This window comes from Dendropsophus ebraccatus, chromosome 11, assembly GCF_027789765.1.
Source record: "Dendropsophus ebraccatus isolate aDenEbr1 chromosome 11, aDenEbr1.pat, whole genome shotgun sequence".
NCBI classification, from domain to species: domain Eukaryota; kingdom Metazoa; phylum Chordata; class Amphibia; order Anura; family Hylidae; genus Dendropsophus; species Dendropsophus ebraccatus.
The window spans coordinates 89,972,947-89,996,190 of NC_091464.1; positions in this window are offsets into that span (position 1 = coordinate 89,972,947).

Genomic DNA, 23,244 nt, shown 5'->3' on the forward strand with positions numbered 1-23,244 from the left:
TATATATAAAAGGATGCGGGACCAGCTCAGGGCCAAAAAAATGTATTGTTTAGTTGTAGGTTATTCTTTTTCTATCATGTCTTGTTTAATTTAGTTTAGTTTATTTGTGTAATGATGTCTTGTTTAGTTGGTGTTGGGTTGAGTAGAATTATGTCTGTGTTATTAGGTTGTGCGCAACTGGGCCAGGGAGTCCACGTTTAGTTATTTATATAGGTGTATAGTATATAGTGGTGTATATAGGTTTGTATATAATAGTGTATATAGGTTTGTATATAGTAGTGTATATAGTTTATTAATATGTTTAGCTAAATAGTTTATATTGTGTATATATTGTATATAGGTATATGGGTTGTCTGTGTGGAGGAATGAGTGCGGGGATGGACCGGTGGTTTATGTTCTGGTTTCATTTTGTTTTGGTAAGTTTTCTATTTATTGTTCTGGTTAGATCCGGTGTGTTATTACTGTATTTATGTTTAAAATTTTAATAAAAGAAATACAGGATGTAACTCAGGATCAGTACAGGATCAGTAATGTAATGTATGTACACAGTGACCCCACCAGCAGAATAGTGAGTGCAGCTCTGGGGTATAATACAGGATGTAGTCAGTAAGGTGTCTGGTGATACTTGTGGCAGCATGGGCAGGAGAGGGTTAATGTCCGGTGGGGTAAGAGGTGCCAGGCTTCTTTTTGTGCTCCTGAGCTGCTGAATACACTGGGGACACATTCCGGGATCTCCTCACACTTAGCTTCCTTTACACCCTGGGATTAATCCATCTGGAGGAGTGGGCTGCCGGCGGCGGGGGGCAATGATCCTGCACTCCACTGAGCACTCAAGAGGGGCCATTCATGGTGCAGAATAGTCAGCGTACGCCCTGTCACCGCATCACTGACAGGGGAGCCTCCGGCCACATCACTGCAAGGACATGACACCTGTCATCATGTGTGATACCACCTGTATCTAAATCTGTCATCATGTGTGATACTGTCTGTATCTAACCCCATCACCATGTTTAATACCCCCCATCATCATGTGTAATACCATCTGTATCTAACCCTATCATCACATGTGTGATACCGCTTGTATCTAAATCTGTCATCAAGTGTGATACCACCTGTATCTAAACCTGTCATCACGTTTGATACTGTCTATATCTAAACCTGTCATCATGTGTGATACCACCTGTCAGGGGCGTAACTAGAAATGGCTGGGCCCCATAGCAAACTTTTGATTGGGCCCCCCCCCGCCCCACCCCCTCTCGATCGACCACTATGCCATCAACACACTCAGCTCTACACAGGTCCTGTACACCATATAAATTACAGTACAGTTACATCAGGTGACTTACAGGAGACGTCTTCTCTGATCGGAGTTCTTCCCTTTTCATTTTCTTTTCCATCTGCCCTGGGCCGTTATGAGAACTTCTCTGGGCCACGAATCCACAGAATCTGCCAGACAGACATATTAGGCTCCACACTCTGTCACCATCCTCATCTCTACCAACTGCACATCTGTATTGGCCCCTTTACACCCACATTTAGCGGGTAGGCTGACTCTATGTGATCCCATTTTAGTATATGGCCCTCCTCTCTGTCACCCCTCCTTATAGATAGCTTCCTTATGTTGCCCCCCCCCCCCCCGCTGTCCCCCTTATAGATGCCCCCCCATGTTGTCCCCTTATAGATGGTCCCCTATGTTGCCCCCCCTATAGATGGCCCCCTCTTCCCTTATATTGTCCCCTTATAGATGGCCCCCTTTCCCCCAATGTTGTACGTTTATATCCCCCTCTCCCCCTATGTTCTCCCCTTATAGATGGCCTGCTCTCCCCCTATGGTGTCCCCCCTTATAGATGGCCCTCTCTCCCCCCCCCCTTATAGATGCCCCCCCTTCCTTATAGATGGTCCCTCTCTCCCCCCTCCCTTATAGATGCCCCCCTCTCCCCCCCTTCCTTATAGATGTCCCCCTCCCCCCCTTCCTTATAGATGCCCCCTTCTCTTCTCCCCCCATTCCTTATAGATGCCCCCTTCTCTTCTCCCCCCCTTCCTTATAGATGCCCCCTTCTCCCCCCCTTCCTTATAGATGCCCCCTTCTCTTCCCCATCCTTATAGATGCCCCCTTCTCTTCCCCCCTTCCTTATAGATGCCCCCTTCTCTCCCCCCCCCTTCCTTATAGATGCCCCCCTCTCTTCCCCCCCTTCCTTATAGATGCCCCCTTCTCTTCTCCCCCCTTCCTTATAGATGCCCCCTTCTCTTCTCCCCCCCTTCCTTATAGATGCCCCCTTCTCTCCCCCCGTCCTTATAGATGCCCCCTTCTCCCCCCCGTCCTTATAGATGCCCCCTTCTCTTCTCCCCCCCTTCCTTATAGATGCCCCCTTCTCCCCCCCCCTTCCTTATAGATGCCCCCTTCTCCCCCCCCTCCTTATAGATGCCCCCTTCTCCCCCCCTATAGATGCCCCCTTCTCCCCCCCCCCTTCCTTATAGATGCCCCCCCTATAGATGCCCCCTTCTCCCCACCCCACCCCCCCACCGAGGAAAGCAAGTTTAAAAAAAAGAAAGAAAACTCACCTAACAACACGCTCCCCCGTCGAGCCTTTTTCCTGTCACCCCGTCTGATGCGCGGCTGCCGTCTGACGCTGCGTCCTAGCCCCGGCAGCGCGCGTATCACAGAGTTCTGTGTGGGCCTGTGGCCGCGACTTCCCGCACACGTCTCTGTGCCGGAAGTCGCGGCCGCAGCACAAGCCCACACAGAACTCTATGATACGCGCGCTGCCGGGGCTAGGACGCGGCATCAGACGGCAGCCGCGCATCAGACGGTGGGTGACAGGAGCGCTGTGGACCGGTCCCGTGCTCCTCCTGGCCCAGTGACTCCTTTTCCCTATGGTTGGGGAAAGGAGTCTCCGGGTCGGGAGGAGCACGGGACCGGCCCCCGGCTACAGCACCCGGGAGGCATGCTCAGCCGCCGGGTGCTGCAGGATATGTCAGCTCCAGGGGCCCGCGTCACGGGCCCCCTGATGCGGCGGGGCCCCGTAGCAGCCGCTACGGCTGCTACGGCGGTAGTTCCGCCAGTGCCACCTGTATCTAAACCTGACGTGTGTGATACCACAGGTATCTAAACCTGTCATTATGTGTGATACTGTCTGTTGAGCAGTGTATCTAAGCTTCTCACATGTGATACTGTCTGGTGGGCTAGCAGTAATGTATACTGTTAGCACTTGTTTATTTTCACACCAGCCGAGTGTCATCACTTTGACAGAAGAACAACAAGTATCACCTGGGTGGGCCGATGTCTGCCCTACTGCGATAATGCTATAGGGTGTAGATGAAGGGTGTCCCCCCCCCCAGTGACGGCTGTAGTGGTCTGCCACTATGTAATACTTCCATCTTATACACCACTAGCATTGACTATAAACAATCCCTATATCCGACAGTCCCCGCTGACCACAATGACTGCCTTAGGAGGGGTCCGGGGTGACAGGGAAGGAAGCCTCAATCCCCCCATATACCAGTGTAGAAGTAACTGTGCAGTGTCCCAGAACAGGTCCTCTTATCCTCACACTTTTATTATGATCAGTCCTGTTCTGGAAAGCTATGGTTCACTGCAAACTGTGTGTATTGTGTCACCCCTCTCAGTGTTCAGGTCTGCTATTCCATGCATTTCTTGTATGCATATTCAGGTATCAGTGCCTAAGGGTATTATGTCGCCCCCCAGTGTTCAAGTATGGTACTTCTCATATATATTTCACTGTATATGCCTAGTGGTGTGATGATGCAATGGCTGAATGTCACGTGACTGCCGCTGCTTCCATGGTAACTCCAATGGCCATGGCTGGGGAATACCATGTGACTTCCTGTCTGCCTCAGTCTTGTCCTCCACCATCAGGGGGACAGGTTCTGTGTGTGTTCTCTCTCCCCTGTCAGGAAAGAGATACGTGTGCTCTGCTGCTCCAGTTCCACCAGAAGTGTTCCTGGCTGTGCTCTATTCTCAAGTTCTCAAGATTCTCATCTATTCTCCAGATCTGGGTGCCATTCTTCAGTCATTCCTCTCATCATCTTCTCTGATCATCAACAGCAAGTATTCATTTCAGCTCCATTCCGCCCAGCATCTCTTCCTCAGTATCACTACTACTACTCCCATCATTCAGCACGCTATCATCACAGCCTATTGCAGCATCACCCATTACTCTGCTTTATTCAAGAGTGCCTTATTCCCGGTTGCATCTGGAGAGACTGTTGCTACTAGTTACCACCGTTACAATAAATATACAACTACCGTTGTTTCTGAACCTTGGCATTGGTGTGATCATTGGTGCCCTGACTAAGGACAACGAAGAATCGCATGCCCAGCCTCTGCATGGTCAGGAGCCCGGTTCTCAGCTGTGTTACCCTCGTGCCAAAACCGTGACAATCCTCTGCTCAGCAGCTGCCCCGGTTCCTGCCAGTAACAACACCTATCAGCAGAGAGGCCCCTAGGGGCCCGGGCATCGCAACTGCATATATAAAAAAATATAACCACAAAAAGGCTAAATGATACCTCCATATAGTATCCAAATAATATTGTCAAACAATACCCACATAATACTGCCATATGTTACCCGCATAATCCTACCATACAGTACCCACATAATACTGCCATACAATAACTATGTAATACTGCCATACAGTAACTATATATAATACTGCCATACAGGAAACACATAATACTGCCATACAGTACAAACATAATTCCATACAATAACTATATATTACTGGCATACAGTAACCACATAATACTGCCATACAGTACCCATATAATACTGCCAAATGTTACCCGCATAATCCTACCATACAGTACACACATAATACTGCTACACAATAACTATATATAATACTTCTATACAGTAACTAATATTGCCATACAGTACCCACATAATACTGCCATACAATAGCTATATATAATACTGCCATACGGTAACCACATAATACTGCCATACAACTATATATAATACTGCCATCCAGTACACACATAATACTGCCATACAGTACCCACATAATAATGCCATAAAGTACACACATTATACTGCCATATAATAATTATATATAATGCCATACAATCACTATATAATACTGCCATACAATACCCACATAATACTGTCATACAGTACCCACATATTACTGCCAAATGTTACCCGCATAATCCTACCATACAGTACCCACATATTACTGCCATACAATAACTATATATAATACTGCCATACAGTAACTAATATTGCCATACAGTACCCACATAATACTGCTTTACAGTACACACATAATACTGCAAAACTATAACTATATATAATACTGCCATTGAATGTCTATATATAGTACTGCCATACATTAAACACTTAATGCCGCCATACAAAAACTAATATTGCCATACAATTACTATATAATACTGCCACACAGTACCCACATAATATTGCTGTAAATTTCCTTCATTATACTGCCATACAATACACACATAATGCTGTTATACAGTAACTAATACTGCCATACAGTACCTGCATAATACTGCCATACCCTACTAATTTTGCTATACAGTACCCACACTACGTATCCATATAATATCACCATGCAGTACACACATAATTCTGCCACACCATGCAAAAATAATAGTGCCATACAGTGCCAACATACATAACATATATTGTGCCCATCCAGTACTGCTCCTAAATATTCAATTAACACCACTATACAACACCTACACACCAATGACATATAGCTTCCATATATTACTGCTATTCAAATAATACTGCCATACAGTACACCATGGCAATAACTTGGGGAGCTCTATGTTTCTATCATATAGAAGCAGCTTTACCATCTCCAGCACAGTGTACACCACATACTAATAAATCAGGGGGTCTCTATACATACAGCCATTATCTATAGGAGGAATCCAGTATATAGCGGCTGAATCCAAGGACAGGAAACTATGGCGGAGTGCGGTCTGGTGTCTGCTGTGATCTGATTCTGGGACACCACTACCAGTTATATCTCAGTCTAAGAAAGACGATTAATATCGTCCTTTATTACACCGTCCATAGATAGGATGACCACCCAGCTTTACCAAATTCCTGAATGGCATTCCAGCCTAGTTGTCAAGCAAGGAATGGGTCACTTCACGGTGAGTCTGTACTGTCAGAGAGGCGGCCATATTGGTTGTGACTCTACTTTCCACAAATCAGATAATGGTTTAGTTGCTGCCTAGTCCAGGATGGATGGGAATAAGTCTATACCTGAGGCCCCTGCAGGTGCCATGTCCCCCATCCACCACCTCCCTTCTCCCCCCAGTGTTTGTGGTCTGGAACCAATAACGAGTGACTAAGAAGCTGTGAGAAGATTAAGTAATGGGGGACCCTGTGCTTGTTAGCAGCCCCCAATCCCCTTCCTCCTCTGCCGCCCCCATCTCAGGAGCTGTCACTCTCTCTTCCTGTCTAATAAAGCTGCTTCACATTAACCACTAATAATTAGGGGAACAGTCACCGAACCGCAGGGACCCGGGACTGAGGGCGCCAGCGCTCTACACCTGGTGTCCTACCATTCTGCTGAAATAGTAATGGAAATATATAGCGGCATACTAATAGGGGAGGTGGAAATCTTATATGCTAATATACTACTATAATACTGCTCCCTATATACAAGAATATAATTCCTATAATACTGTTCCCTATATACAGGAATATAACTACTATACTATATTACTGTCTCCTATATAAAAGAATATACCTACTATAATACTGCTCCTATATACAGGGATATAACTACTATAATACTGCTCCTATATACAGGAATATAACTACTATAATACTGCTCCTATATACAAGAATATGACTACTATAATACTGCTCCTATATACAGGAATATAACTACTATAATACTGCTCCTATATACAAGAATATGACTACTATAATACTGCTCCTATATACAAGAATATAACTACTATAATACGAATTGGAGAGAATGGAACGGCTGCACATCCCATCTACTATAACTACTATAATACTGCTCCTATATACAGGAATATAACTACTATAATACTGCTTACTATATACAGGAATATAACTACTATAATACTGCCCCTATATACAGGAATATAACTACTATAATACTGCTCCTATATACAGGAATATAAATACTATAATACTGCTCCTATATACAGGAATATAACTACTATAATATGCACAAGCCAAAAAGACAGAAATGGCTGCACATCGCACCCATGGCTGACACGAAAGCTTGTTAAGCTACATTTAAAACCAACATCAGAAGTTAGTATATAATTTGGCCAAACCATATTGCCTCATGTACCACGTGCAGGTCTTCTGATACACATGAATCCCTAACCAAACATCATCACTGTGCCGGTCAGCGACCACAATCCCCGCAAAACGTGCGCAAGCAGAGAAGGGAGGCCACGGAATGGCCCTGCAACCCCATTGTCACAGGACCAGACCCAAAAGGGCACCCCGAACCCCGCAGGCGCCACCGGCGGAAAAAGTGGACGCCAAGCAACACAAGTGTGAACAAGCTCTTACCTCTCTCCATTCCTCTGCAGGTAGAATGGGAGAATACTAGGAGATCCTCCCCCTATGTACACAGGTGCTTCCTGCTAATTTGGATCACATGGGTCTTACACAGCACGAGTGCTAGCCACAATGAAAAAAGGGACAGAATACATAAAATATGCACAAGCCAAAAAGACAGAAATGTCTGCACATCGCACCCATGGCTGACACGAAAGCTTATTCAGCTACATTTAAAACCGTTCCACTCTCTCCAGTTCGTGTTTCACAGTTCTCCCTCTCTGAACAGCTCGCACTCCTTTATAAGACCCACATGACCAAAATTAGCAGGATATGTCTGTGCTCACATGTCTGGACCCTATGTCTTCCCCATTCTGTGAGAGCAGCAATGGTAAGTGTAATACCATATCCATACTTGTGTCGTTTGGGGGCAGCCTTCCCCGCCGGTGGTGCTGGCTGGGTTTTGGTGGGGCTTTTTGGGTCTGGTCCTGTGACATTGGGGTTGCAGGGCCGTTCCATGGCCTCCCTTCCCTGCATGTGCACGCTTTGCGGGGTTGGCGGTCGCTGACCGACACGGTGTGGAGTTAGCGTAGGGACCCTTGTGGACCAGAGGACCTGCGCGGTGGTACACGGGGCAATATGGCTTGATCAATTCATATACAGACACTCTGGTGTTGATTTTTAATATAGGCCTAGCGGCATTAGTGTCAGCCATAGATGGGATGTGCAGCCGCTCCTCTCTCTCCAGTTCGTATATAACTACTATAATACTGCTCCTATATACAAGAATATAAATACTATAATACGAACTACGAGTATAAATACTATAATACTGCTCCTATATACAGGAATATAACTACTATAATACTGCTTACTATATACAAGAATATAACTACTATAATACTGCTCCCCTATATACAGGAATATAACTACTATAATACTGCTCCTATATACAAGAATATAAATACTATAATACTGCTCCTATATACCGCAATTAGCAGGAGACACCTGAGTGCACATGGTTTTAATCCCTCCTGTTGTTTCCCATTCTGTTTGCTGCAGCTATGGTGAGTGTAATACCTCATCCAGACTTGTGCTGTTTGGGGGCAACCTTCTCCGCCGGCGGTGCTGGCCGGGTTCTGGTGTGGTGTTTTTGGGTCTGGTCCTGTGGCATGGGGGTCGCAGGGCCGTCCCATGGCCACCGTTCCCTGGCTGTGCACGCCTGCGGGGTTGGTGGCCACTGACTGGCACGGTGTGGACTTAGTGTAGGGACCCATGTGTATCAGATACCGGCACGAGGTACATGGGGCAGTATGGCTTGATCAATTCATACACAAAATTCTGATGTGTTTTTTATTTAGCCTAGGGGCACTAGTATCAGCCATAGGTGTGAGGTGCAGCACTCTGTTTCTTCCCTGAACCATAACTACTATAATACTGCTCCTATATACAAGAATATAACTACTATAATACTGCTCCTATATACAGGAATATACTACTATAATACTGCTCCTATATACAAGAATATAACTACTATAATACTGCTCCTATATACAAGAATATAACTACTATAATACTGCTCCTATATACAAGAATATAACTACTATAATACTGCTCCTATATACAAGAATATAACTACTATAATACTGCCTCCTATATACAGGAATATAACTACTATAATACGAACTGGAGAGAGTGGAACGGCTGCACATCCCATCTATGGCTGATACTAATGCCGCTAGGCCTATATTAAAAATCAACACCAGAGTGTCTGTATATGAATTGATCAAGCCATATTGCCCCGTGTACCACCGCGCAGGTCCTCTGGTCCACACGGGTCCCTACGCTAACTCCACACCGTGTCGGTCAGCGACCGCCAACCCCGCAAAGCGTGCACGTGCAGGGAAGGGAGGCCATGGAACCGCCCTGCAACCCCAATGTCACAGGACCATATATATAACTACTATAATACTGCTCCTATATACAAGAATATAACTACTATAATACTGCTCCTATATACAAGAATATAACTACTATAATACTGCTCCTATATACAAGAATATAACTACTATAATACTGCCTCCTATATACAGGAATATAACTACTATAATACTGCTCCTATATACAAGAATATAACTACTATAATACTGCTCCTATATACAAGAATATAACTACTATAATACTGCCTCCTACCTGTGAGGAGGTGTGTTTGTAGCTCTCCTGCATAGCTCTGATGCCTGGAGAAAGCCCAGGGCGGGGCCACCCTGGGTGGGGAATCTCCCCAAGCGAGGCCCAGGCTCCAAGGCCTACACTGGGAGACAACTCCCAGCATTCTAAGGTGGATGAAAATCCCAAAGTTTCTAGTAATCAAAAGAACGTAAGCAGCACAAGTAAACTGAAAGATAACAAGATGGAAGTCAGTGAGAAAACAGCAGCAGCAGCAGCAGCAGGAAGCCCAAGGCAAAGCCAGCAAGGTGAGCACATGGTCAAACAAGCAGGAGAAACAGCAGGTGCACAGCCCCCCACTCCTGCACCCAGACAGAAGAGGACATCTCTGGAGAGACAGACCCTGCAGGAGAACATCAGGCAGCAGGTGATGGTCTCCAGGATGGTGGGTCACGGCAAGACCAGATCTGCAACAAAGCTGGAAGGAAAGCTGGAACCAGGTGATTGCAAACAGCCTGAGAGAGCACAGAGGCCTACACCTGAGGAGAAAGAGCCAGAGAGACCAGCAGCAGCAGAGAAGGAGCCAGAGAGAGCACCTGAGCTGCAGATGGTGGAGGAGATCCCAGGTCTGGTAAGGAGGATGGGGGAGCTAAAACACCATAAGCAACTGCTGCAAATGCAGATTGACTGTATTTACAATCTAAAAACTGTGCAACCAGAGAGTAATACCCTGTATGATGCTAAGCTGCACTCACTGAGCATTGAGCTGGCTGATGTGGTGAGGGAGATGGACTGTGTCCTGGAGAGGATGGGGCCTCTGGCTGAGACTTACCACAACCAGGAACGCTTTGCTGCCCAAGCTCAGACTGTATCATCCCAGTCTAGACCCTCAGACGCTGCGTCTATGTCCCAGCGAGGGCCACGTGTCATCCTGCAGGCCCCAAGTTTTGTATTCCAGAAGGAGAAAAAAGACCAGCTGGGACAACCACATGCACTACAAGTCCCAGCCAACACTGTACAACAGCAGGACATTGGAGAGTGTGGAGAGTCATCTGTGTGTGAGACTGTGGACAGTAATGTTAATCCTGGTGTACATAACCCTCAGGTAGCAGCACATGGACTACAAGTCCCAGGAGAAGCAACATCGGCACCACAAGTCCCAGCCAACACTGCCCAGCAGCAGGACAGTGGACAATTATCTGGGTGTCAGACTGTGGACAGTAGTGGTGGTCATGGTGTACCTGAGGGGTCAGGGGTTGGAGGGGATACGCAGTCTGTGTGGGACATGGAACCATCTGATGATGCCATGGTTGATGGGGTGGAGGAGGTTAAAAATAATGTTGCATGTGATTTCCCCCCATTAAGCCCCCCACATGTTGAGGCTGCCCCCTCTAGTACAGATCCTCACCCTAAACCCCCTGAGAGTGCCCCCCGTCAGGAACCCCCCAGAAACGCCTGGAGTCGGGGGGCTCCATCATTCACCCCCAGTGCCCATTATACCGGCCAGGCGTTTAAGAGGAGGAACGTGGTGAGGTTCAAACATAAGGGCAACAAGGAAGACCTCCCTGCCAGGAGACTGGTGATCCGGGAGCTCCTGTGCCACCAGATGGGGTTCTCACCAGCCGACATCCTGGCCGTAATAAACCTTCCAGACAGACAGGGCTATGACGTTAGCTTTAAGCTCATGTCCAGTCTGGATCGGTTTTGGGCGCAGTTTCCCAGGTTTAGGGACACAGAGGGCTGGAGTAATTTCATCCTCATTCCCATTTCTAAGCCCGATACGGCCACGGTAAATATCATCTTCTGGAATGAGTCTGTTCCCCCCCAGGATATAGTGGTATGGCTCAGACGACACTGTGACCTCATGTCTGACCTCACCAAAGCCCGTGACGATGATGGTATCTGGACTGGAGGGTGGCGGGCACTGGTGAAACTACGGCAGCATAATAACATCACGCTGCATCTCCCCAATTCCTTCTTCATTGGGAGAGAGAAGGGGGTCTGTTTCTACCCCGGTCAGCCCAGGAAATGCTTTAAGTGCGGTAAACTTGGTCATGTGGCGAGTGTGTGCACGGTGCTGAGGTGCAACCTGTGTGGGGAGGTCGGCCATGTCAGTTCCATCTGCAAGAACATCCGCTGTAACCTATGTGGTAGGATTGGCCACCCGCACAGGGAATGCCCAGATGCCTGGCACAATATATGTGGAGACCTCCCTGACCAGGACTTGCTGGCAGCGACAGATGTCTTAGAGGAGGAGGCTTTAATATCAGGGACAGTACTGACCAGACAAGAGGTCCAGCAGGGGTCAGACAATGTTACACCAGGTCCATCATCAGAGGGGGTGCAAGCACACACACAGGGGGTACAGAGACGCACAGAGGGGGTACAAGCACCCATAGAGGCCACCTCAGACCAACAGCAGTCACAGACAGTCTCCTCTAGGTCACCATCTGTATCTGAGGAAATTAAGTGCAATAAGAGGAAGAAAAAAGACCCGTCCACCCGAAAACCTGAGGAGAGTCCCAGCGCAGGCCAGAGGGCCAAGAAACCAGTCACTACCATTGATGGAATCATGGTCTTATCTAATAGATATGATGTCCTCTCAGAATCAGATGGTGACTATGAGAAAGAGCTAGGAAGGATAGATAAAGAGTGTGAAGAGGACACAGGGCTCCCCCGCACAAAAAAGAAAACACCTACTGTAGAGACTCCAACACAGTCAGATATGGAGACTGGGGGTAGAGACAGCGACTCTGACATATAATGATGGCAGTCACGTATATGGTATTCCTCTATTGTCTTCTCATGGCTGGGTTCTCATTAAACATCATCTCCAGTAATGCCAACAGTATAAAAGTAAGAAGAACAAGACATGCAGTATACGACCATCTGAGACACCTTAATGCTGATGTCATCTTCTTACAAGAGACACGTCTGACGTCATCTGGACTGTTGTCTGAGGCCCAGAGAGATTGGACATCTGGTCCGTCCTTTTGGTCTCTGGCTGTAGAGCCTTATGCGGGAGTAGCCATACTTTTTAACACCACTGACGTTACTGTACATAGGATGACTGAGGTTGTTATGGGGAGGTGTCTGGTCCTTGAGGTCACTGTCCACGGCAGACGGCTTAGATTTATTAACATCTTTGGCCCACAGACAGTGACTGAAAGGATCCATGTCCTTAATGAGGTGAAGCCATACCTCTTTACCTCTATGCCCGTTGTATTAGCTGGAGACTTTAACGTTGCCCGGTCATCAGGTGACAGGTCCTCCGGCAGAGCTGTGGTCAGGGACTCTACAGTCCTTAATAACATCATTTTGCAGGCTGGTCTGAGTGATGTGTTTACACAGGGTGGGAGGAGGCCAAAATTCACATACTGCTGTGGTAACAGGAGGAGTAGAATAGATCTGGCGTTTGTGAATCCCACAGAAACTATTAGTGGTATAAATGAGAAAGCCGTCCCATACTCCGATCACCTGGCCTTGTGTTTCTGTCTGGGAGTCGCTAAACGTCCAGATCTTGGTAGGGGGTTATGGAAACTTAATTCCAGCCTCCTGGATGACGTTCATGTCCAGCGTTGTGTTCACTCCCTCCTTCAGAACCAACTTGAGAGAGTGGATTTTTATAACAGTATGGCTGACTGGTGGGAGGATGTCAAGGAGGAGATCCGCTCCCTCTTGAAGAAACTGTCTATTAAGAAAGGGAAGAGTAAGTATGGCCAGTATCTAAGACTGCGTAAAGAATTGGAGTCACTCTATTCGGCGGGTGAGGGTGACCAACAAAGGATTGACCGGCTGAAATCTGAGATAAGGCAGTATCAGTACAGTAGGTATACCTCCCTGGTGGTTGAACGGGATTATGGGTCCTTAGGGTCTCCTGATCCCTTTGAGAATTGCCGGGAGCGGGTGGCAAAGAAATTAATCTCAGGTCTCACTGACTCCCAGGGTGTTTTGCAGGAATCGCGGGAGGGTATCTTGGGGGTCGTGAGATCCTACTATACTGACTTGTTTTGGAGGAAGGCTTTGGATAAGGAAAAAGTGACCCAATTCTTGGAGGCAACTCCAGTGCCTGATACTAATAATTTGGACTTTTCTCCTTTGACAGCAGAGTTAACGGTGGAGGAGGTCAAAGAGGCCATTGATAAGTTACATCTGAAGAAGGCACCAGGTCCAGATGGGATAACAGCAGAATTCTATAAGAAATTCAGAGACCTCTTGGCTCCAATCCTCGTGGATGTATATAGAAATTGTCTAGAAAATCACCTGATGCCTCCATCCATGAGGGTCTCATCGTTGATTCTGCTGTCTAAAGGTAAAGACCCTAGCGACATCAAGAACTGGAGGCCAATTGCCCTCTTGAATGTCGACAGGAAGATTCTGGCAAAAATTCTGTTCTCTAGATTAGTTTGTTTGTCCCCGGCACTGTTGGCAGGCTGTCAGTATGGCACGGTAAAAGGGCGGAACATCTCTGGAGCGGTGCTCTCTATCAGGGAGATGTTTGAGAGATGTAAAGCCCTTGGGTGTGGGAGATATGTTGTAGGTCTTGACCAGGCTAAAGCCTTTGACAGAGTAGATCATGTTTATCTATGGGCCACTTTATCAAAGTACGGTATTCCGGGACAATTCATAGATTGGCTGAGAACTTTGTATTGTGAGGCTGAGAGCTTTCCTCTGATCAATGGTTGGCAGGGTGGCACGTTCAGGGTAGAGGCAGGGGTGCGACAGGGTTGCCCACTGAGTCCACTGCTGTATGTGTTTGCTATCGATCCGTTCCTGAGATCACTGCAGCGGTGGGGTTTTCAGGGGGTACCAGTCCCCCATTGCTTGCCCCTGGATGTTGTTGCTTACGCGGATGATGTGACTGTAGTAATATCTGAGCCTCGTGAGGTGGAGATGTTGTCTGCAGCCATCAGAAGCTACTCGGAGGCCTCAGGGTCTCTGGTCAACCTTGAGAAGAGTCAAGCTTTCTGGACATTGAATACAGACCCAGATTTTGATCTGCCGCAGTTTGCCAAGGCCTCCACCCATATTAAGATCTTAGGGGTTAAATTTGGGAGGGATGACAATGCCAGGCTAAATTGGGAGGAAAAGTTGGAAGCCGGAAATGTAAAGGTTCAGCGATGGAAGAACTGGAGGCTGACCTATAGAGAGCGGATCTCAATGTTGAAGACTTACCTGGTCCCCGTCTTCTTGTACGTCTCTGTCGTCTTTCCTTTGCCAGAATCTTTCTCGGCTAGGCTCTTTAGCCTGTTCTTCCAGCTTTTATGGGGGAACAGGTTGAACCCAGTTAAAAGAGGGATAACTTACCTGCAGAGGAGAGAGGGTGGGCTAGATATGTTAAATCCAAGGGTGTTCTTTGACTCCATGTTTCTTAAAGTCAATTTTGGTTGCCTGGACTCAAACAACAGTCCTCTGTGGGTGAATAGTATCAGGGACTGGATATTGCCTTTTGCAGAACCTTGGATGCGAGGCGGCAGTCTCAAGAGGGGGAGATTGACTCCTGGACACCTTCCCCAGTATCTGGAGTACGGAATACGATGTCTCAAGAAATGGAGTATTGATAAATCTTTCATAGAGAGTAAAACCAGGAAAGATCTATACTCCAGAGTGTGTAAGACCTTCTACAGTGTACAGCCTGTACTTAGGGACTGTCCAACCACAACCCTGCAGGATAGTCTGAGGCTTCTCAATGATCCGCGGCTCCCCCCTAAGTTCTGGGATATCGCCTGGCTGTCATTACAGGGGAAGCTTTTTGTCAGGGGAAATCTAAAGTTCCTCAGTGTGTCAGATCGCATGTGTCCCTTGGGTTGTCAGCAGGAGGAGACTATGGATCACTTCATCTCAGATTGCTGGGGTGGACGGAAAATCTGGTGTGACATATCCACCAAGCTAAAGATCCCAACATTACAGTCCCTGAAATACCCAGAAATCATCTATGGGGTCACATCTAATGGGTATAATATCAACCGGGGGACCCTGTATCTGATCATCTCTGTGATAAAGTACTATCACTGGCACACAAGAACGCGAGTCTCCATACATAGTGAGCCATTCAATCACAGCAAAGCTATAACCCTCATCATGTCAGAGCTCAGGTGGATCCAGGCACTAGAGGTCAGGAAAAAAGGGGAAAACATCAGATTATGGAGGAACGTCCATCTGGACTGATGTATTGTATTGTATTGTATTGTATATTGTCATGGAGGCTATTATTTACTTCTTTTTCTTTTCCCCTTTAGTTAAAATGCACTTAAGGTACAATTAGTATAATTTCATTTTCCTTTGCACAAGTATAAGTTATACTGTATGATCATTTATTTATTTATTCTGATGGAAAAGTATTTCTGTATTTATGTTTGTTTTATACAAATAAAAATTGCCTCCTATATACAGGAATATAACTACTATAATACTGCTCCTATATACAAGAATATAACTACTATAATACTGCTCCTATATACAAGAATATAACTACTATAATACTGCTCCTATATACAGGAATATAACTACTATAATACTGTTCCTATATACAGGAATATAACAATATAATACTGCCCCCTATATACAGGAATATAACTACTATAATACTGCTCCTATATACAGGAATATAACTACTATAATACTGCTCCTATATACAGGAATATAACTACTATAATACTGCTCCAATATACAAGAATATAACTACTATAATACTGCTCCAATATACAAGAATATAACTACTATAATACTGCTCCAATATACAAGAATATAACTACTATAATACTGCTCCTATATACAGGGATATAACTACTATAATACTGCTCCTATATACAAGAATATAACTACTATAATACTGCTCCTATATACAAGAATATAACTACTATAATACTGCCTCTATGCAGATTCTCTGGTGTGAGGGATTTTTGGATCTGTATAGAACAAGTGTCTGTCCTTCTGCCTTGATAGGGTTAACAGGATTGGTGCTAGATGGCGGTATCTCACCCACCAGCTGTGCGCTATACCAGCTGCTGGCATGAGTTACGCATGTGGAGTGGCTGCAGACGCCAGCGCACATTGCTTCAATTTGTTGAGCATTCTTTAGATGTGATAGAATGGGGGATCACACAGAGACGTGCCCGCGCCCCCATACCCCCCGGCTGTAACCTGCATGAAGTGATATTTATTACACAGGGATTCTCCGCCACATACTGAAATGCTTAAACCTGCCTGACTGCGGCCATTAAGGAAATAAGAGTCAGGCCTAATGGAGAGCAGGGCCCCCGCTCCTAATATCCCCGGGCCCCATAAATCTCCTGCAGGAAGGAGACAGAGCGTTCCCTGTTCATGAAAACCGAATGTATTCCTCACATCCCGCCCAGAGACATCTCAGCACGGACGGCCAATAATATGTATCCCCAAACTACTGACACTATGTGCACTGCACCTATACCGCCATAAGAGAAAGTAAGTGAAACCCTGGGAATTCGGATTTTTTGGCACTGAAGGAAGAATTATAGACAAACACAACATAACACAATATAATAACACACAGGCATCACGACTAAGTAAACATCCACCGTGCAGGGGGGAAAGTAAGTGAACCCTTCTGGAGTTATCAGGATTACTCATAAGATGTGGTTTGCTGTGTTTTCTTAGTCACAGTTATAGACAAACACAATGTAACCAACCTAATAACAGACATATAACCTCCATGTCTTATAGAGTGTGTACAGTAAACATCCACAGTGCAGGATTATATTAACTTCTATATCTCATTAAAGGGGCACTCTGGTGGAAAAAAAATGGATTTGTAAATTACAGTGGTACCTTGGTATAAGAGTAACGTGGATTAAGAGCATTTTGCAAGAAGAGCTCACAGTTTTTAAAAATTGTAACTTGGTGTAAGAGCATTGCTTTGGTTTAAGAGCTCCCTGTACTGGGTTGGAAGGGGAGTGGGGGAGGAGCATGGCCTTCACAGGGTGGTCTACAGCACTGTACTCTGACCCAGGTAGTCTCCATCACCTTCCAAATCATGGCAGATCTGTCAGCCCTTGAGTTTCCCTCTCCTTTCTGCGTTAATGTGCTTGCACTCACACTCAGCTATACACACTGCTGCTATAATGTGCCTGCACTTACACTCAGCTATACACACTGCTGCTATAATGTGCTTGCACTCACACTCAGCTATACAAACTGCTGCTATAATGTGCTTGCACTCACACTCAGCTATACACACTACTGCTATAATGTGGCTGCACTTACACTCAGCTATACACACTGCTGCTATAATATGCTTGCACTTACACTCAGCTATACTCACTGCTGCTATAATGTGCCTGCACCCGCACTCAGCTATACACACTGCTGCTATAATGTGCCTGCACCCGCACTCAGCTATACACACTGCTGCTATAATGTGCCTGCATCCGCACTCAGCTATACACACTGCTGCTATAATTTGCTTGCACTCACACTCAGCTATACACACTGCTGCTATAATGTGGCTGCACTCACACTCAGCTATACACACTGCTGCTATAATGTGCCTGCACTCACATTCAGCTATACACACTGCTGCTATAATGTGCCTGCACTCACACTCAGCTATACAAACTGCTGCTATAATGTTCCTGCACTTACACTCAGCTATACACACTGCTGTATAAGTTTCTGTCACTGTCCTCCTGCACAGCTCTGTGATTCTCACTTCCTGATTGGTCCATGCTGAACACACACCCTTCCCCATTGCTGTCATGTGACCACACAGACCTCTGACAGCAGCCCTGCTGCTCTATTTTAGCCTGTTGTACTATGCTACTGCATTATGGGGATCTGCAGCTCCATCCTGTATCTACAAGCTGCTGCTGTGTTATCAGGGTTATACAGTTACTATACATTATATACCACATGCTGCTATACTGTACAGTAACTTATATATCACATATCCAGCTGCTGTATTATCAGGGTTATACAGTTACTATACATTATACACCACATGCTGCTATACTGTACAGTAACTTATATATCACATATCCAGCTGCTGTGTTATCAGGGTTATACAGTTACTATACATTATATGCCACATGCTGCTATAGTGTACAGTAACTTATATATCACATATCCTGCTGCTGCTGTGTTATCAGGGTTATACAGTTACTATACATTATACACCACATGCTGCTATACTGTACTGTACAGTAACTTATATATCACATATCCAGCTGCTGCTGTGTTATCAGGGTTATACAGTTACTATACATTATATACCACATGCTGCTATACTGTACAGTAACTTATATATCACATATCCAGCTGCTGCTGTGTTATCAGGGTTATACAGTTACTATACATTATATACCACATGCTGATTGCTATACTGTACAGTAACTTATATATCACATATCCTGCTGCTGCTGTGTTATCAGGGTTATACAGTTACTATACATTATATACCACATGCTGATTGCTATACTGTACAGTAACTTATATATCACATATCCAGCTGCTGTGTTATCAGGGTTATACAGTTACTATACATTATATACCACATGCTGCTATACTGTACAGTTACTCGTATATCACATATCCTGCTGCTGCTGTGTTATCAGGGTTATACAGTTACTATACATTATAGTCCACATGCTGCTATACTGTACAGTAACTTATATATCACATATCCAGCTGCTGTGTTATCAGGGTTATACAGTTACTATACATTATACACCACATGCTGCTATACTGTACAGTAACTTATATATCACATATCCAGCTGCTGTGTTATCAGGGTTATGCAGTTACTATACATTATAGTCCACATGCTGCTATACTGTACAGTAACTTATATATCACATATCCAGCTGCTGTTGTGTTATCAGGGTTATACAGTTACTATACATTATACACCACATGCTGCTATACTGTACAGTAACTTATATATCACAGATTCTGAATGTTTGTAATATCTGTTTTACATGTTATTCAGAATGAAAAATCATCATTTTTGTGGTGTGGAACCAATTGTCTGCATATCAGTGATTTTTTATGGGAAAATTTGCTTTGGTGTAAGAGTGGATTTGGATTACAAGTACAGTCCCGGAACAAATTATGTTTGTAATCCAAGGCACCACTGTACTTCTGTTTAAAAATCTGCAGTCTTCCAGTACTTATCAGCTGCTGTATGTCCTGCAGGAAGTGGTGTGTTTTTTCCAGTCTGACACAGTGCTCTCTGCTGCCACCTCTGTCCATGTCAGAAACTGAGAACTGAGCAGAGTATCCCCAAACTATGATGCCCACCCCCATGGGGCAGGGGGTATGCCTGGATGCTTTGTGGTCATTAAGGGAACACTGAATTCAGGGGGATATGAAAACACTGTCCATGATCTCAAGCTGAAGAGATGTCCATGACCTCAAGCTGAAGAGATGTCCATGACCTCAAGCTGAAAAGATGTTGGCTGATGGAATATGACAATGAGCCAGAGCTGCAGGCTGACCTGTAGGGGGCGCTGCTCCTAATGCATCCCAGGAAAATGGAGGAACTCAACCCCATTTGGGCAAAGGTTCACTTACTTTTTCCTGTTGAATTGTTATGTTTACTTAAAGGGATTTGTATATAAATTCTATTAAAAAATTTTCAGTCTTTCAGTACTTTTCAGCTGCTGTATGTCCCGCAGGAAGTGGTGTATTATTTCCAGTCTGACACAGTGCTCTCTGCTGCCACCTCTGTCCATGTCAGGAACTATCCAGAGCAGGAGAGGTTTTCTATGGGGATTTACTGCTGCTCTGGACAGTTCCTGACATGGACAGAGGTGGCAGCAGTGGAAACAATCAGACCACATTTTATTACAAATCAATGTACAAACTCAGGGAATCCCAGAGGGTTCACTTACTTTTTCTCCCTGCACTGTGAATGTTTCCTCTGTGTGCGCAGTTAACGGTCCAACCTACGTACTACTGTAATTCCATAAGGGTTTACTTACTTTCCCATGCAACTGTATTTTACCTCTACAGCTGTTGTGTGGTCAGGATATACAGACATGCAGCAGAGCTGAGCTTGTTACATGCAGAGGAGCCAAACTTATTACATGCAGCAGAGCTGAGCTTGTTACATGCAGAGGAGCCGAACTTGTTACATGCAGCAGAGCCGAGCTTGTTACATGCAGCAGAGCCGAGCTTGTTACCTGCAGCAGAGCCGAGCTTGTTACCTGCAGCAGAGCCGAGCTTGTTACCTGCAGCAGAACCGAGCTTGTTACATGCAGCAGAGTTGAGCTTGTTACATGCAGCAGAGCTGAGCTTGATACATGCAGCAGAGCTGAGCTTGTTACATGCAGCAGAGCTGAGCTTGATACATGCAGCAGAGCTGAGCTTGTTACCTGCAGCAGAGCCGAGCTTGTTACAAGCAGCAGAGCCGAGCTTGTTACATGCAGCAGAGATGAGCTTGTTACATGCAGCAGAGCTGAGCTTGATACATGCAGCAGAGCTGAGCTTGTTACCTGCAGCAGAGCCGAGCTTGTTACAAGCAGCAGAGCAGAGCTTGTTACCTGCAGCAGAGCCGAGCTTGTTACATGCAGCAGAGTTGAGCTTGTTACATGCAGCAGAGATGAGCTTGATACATGCAGCAGAGCTGAGCTTGTTACATGCAGCAGAGCTGAGCTTGTTACATGCAGCGGAGCTGGGCTGGTTACATGCAGCAGAGTTGAGCTGGTTACCTGCAGCAGAGCTGAATACGACAAAGCTTCATGTTTTCTTACTTACATAGGACTGCAGGTGTGCATACCGTTTGTTTATGTCACAACTCCAGTTTAAATGATACATCCAGCTCTGCTACATCTGTTCATAGAGCGATGTGCATTTATAGAGGAGTTTTATTCAGCTACATCTGGGGCTACATAGCGGTTCTGTGTGGATTGCACTACATCACAACTGAGGGCCCTATTACACTAGACGATTATCGTGCAAATTATCGTATTGTATATTGTATTAAACAATAATGGTTTTGCGTAAATTCAGGTAACGATCAAACGAATGGGGAGGGGAGGGCTGCCCGGACAATCGTTAGATCATGTGGGTGGCCGATAGGAAATAGCGGCGTTCTGCTGCCGAAGCTTCTATTACAAGGGGGCGGCGGCCGGCAGACTGTCTCTATCGTTCTAGGTTTTAACATGATGAAAGACAAGGTTCAGCCGACATCGTCCCTGTTGGATAATCGCTACCTTTTAACAGGAGCTATTACACCAAGCGATTATCAGCCATAACGGCCAATAATACGGCCAATAATCGATTGGTGTAATAAGCCCTTAAGGCTGGGTTCACACTGTGTTTTTGCAATCCAAAAATAACGGGTGAAAAAATGTTCTGTGCATTCATTTTTCCATTAGCTTCCATGAAAAAACGTAATAAAAAAAAAAAAAACGCAAAACGCATGAACAAAACGCATCAATTTTTTTAACATACACAAAAACGTGCTCGACCACATTGTGTATGCAAAAAAAAAACGGTTGACTTTTTTTTGTAATGGAAGTCAATGGAAAAACGGATCAAAATGGACACAAATGCATCGTTTTTTTTGCATAAAACGGATGAAAAAAATGGATTGCAAAATCGCAGTGTGAACCCGGCCTAATATAGTGAACGATTTCAGGAATGATTTCGTTTGCGATGGTCTATAGTTTAATCATTAAAATTAGTTTTGCCTAATAGGACCCTAAGTAAATGGGGCTGCACAGTGGGATATGTGGCCACCTCGGGGCATCACTGGGACCCCATAGACGTGCCCTAATTGTGATACAGTGTGATACTTGGGTGCCCATGTCACCAGCCGTCCAACAATCCTGGAAGTAGTCACCCAACTTTTCCAGATTCCTGACCGTGTGAGCAGATGTCAGGTGCAGGATCTTGTGGCTGCACATCCAGCTGTAGGGCAGATGCTGGTGTCAAAAGGGTTAAACGGCCATGCCCAGAGTTATAGCTGCCCCCATTCACCATACATCACTGTCATAGAAGCCAATGGAGAGTTTGGTCTCTTGCTGGGCCCAAGTGCCCTTGTATACAGGGCGGCTCCCCTCCCCCTCCGTGAGTGCGGTGAGAGCCCCTCGGCTCTGAATAACCCTACACGCCGGGGGAGCCACATTAACCAGCTGACTGATAACCGTATAAAATTGGTTTAGGAACTGAAGCGCCTCCATACCCCCCGCCCGGATCCCTCCCCGCCCCCGCCCGTCCCGGGCTCCGGCCTCATTCAGGCTCTAATTGATTATACGTGAAACTGTGACAGGAAATAAGATCAAATTAAATAGAGAAGAATCCCCTCCTGGGGTCCGCGAATAAGCCCCTCGCCTTTCAGCCCAGCTATAGATTTAGAGCGTGAAGGGGCCGCTGAGGATCTCAGGATTCCTCCGTCCCCAGTCATCAGAACAGCGACGTTCCCACATCAATATACGCCCATCATTAATATCACGCCGGCCATGAATTCTTTATCCAGGGTCCTAAATCACTCACAGGGGGGCACATACTTATTAGAGGCTGTCAGCCCCGGGATCAGTATAAGGTACAGGGGGGCACA